We start from the raw sequence: 892 nt of genomic DNA on the forward strand, positions 1-892 counted from the left end.
TAAGGCAGTAAGATAGTGGGCTTTCTAGTTTCTGTCAAGGCATCAGATTTTTTGTTGCGTACAAAGAAAAGGTTAGCAGTAACAGGAGTGGTCAGACTTAATGGTGAGGCCTTGGAGGTTTCAGGCCAGAGATTTGTGTCTGAGCCTTATGTAGCTCAGGAAGAGCACAACAATGTGTTTTATACAGACACTGCTTACAATTAGGTGTCATTTACCAATGTGGGCTGCAACTTTGAGTGTGTGGAGTTTGTTCCCAAAAAGTAGGAAGTTCAGCAAATGGAAAACTTACCTGTATAATAAAAATGTCTGAATTAATGATTGGTTAGATTCCAACAAGCAAGATCCCGTGAACAGGTTTCTCTCTAAATAGCTTGTAGTTTGTGGTTTGCTTTAGTAAAGATTAAGGCTTGTAGAAGATAGCTAAGCCCCTCCACGCAAGGACAACAGCAGTGAACAAGAAGCAGAATGTGCCCTGCTGCTGACCTCCTGCCCATGACCAACCTGTGTCCAGCTGTCTGTCCACCACTCCTCCTACCCAGCCATGCTTGCATCTGTCCATCCTTGCCTGTATCCAGCTGTCCATCCGGCCATGAATGTGTCTGCCTGGCCCCCAGTCTGTCCGTTGGTCCAGCCATGCCTGTATCCATCCATCCGTCTGTACAGCTATCGCTGTATCTGGCGGGCTGTGCCTGTATCCATCTGTCCGTCCGTCGGCTGCCAGTGGGACGCTCTTCCCCAGGGTAAGGGGGCTCAGGACGCCCGCGCTGGCGGAGGGGGGCCGGGGGACAGCCGGCCGGGATCTAGCCTCGCGTCTCTGGCCGGGCGTTGCGGCCCCTTTAAGGCGCCATTGAGGGGTTTCATGAATATGCATGAGGCGGAGCCCAGCGCACGC

The sequence above is a fragment of the Carettochelys insculpta genome, chromosome 31 (assembly GCF_033958435.1).
Source record: "Carettochelys insculpta isolate YL-2023 chromosome 31, ASM3395843v1, whole genome shotgun sequence".
NCBI lineage: Eukaryota > Metazoa > Chordata > Testudines > Carettochelyidae > Carettochelys > Carettochelys insculpta.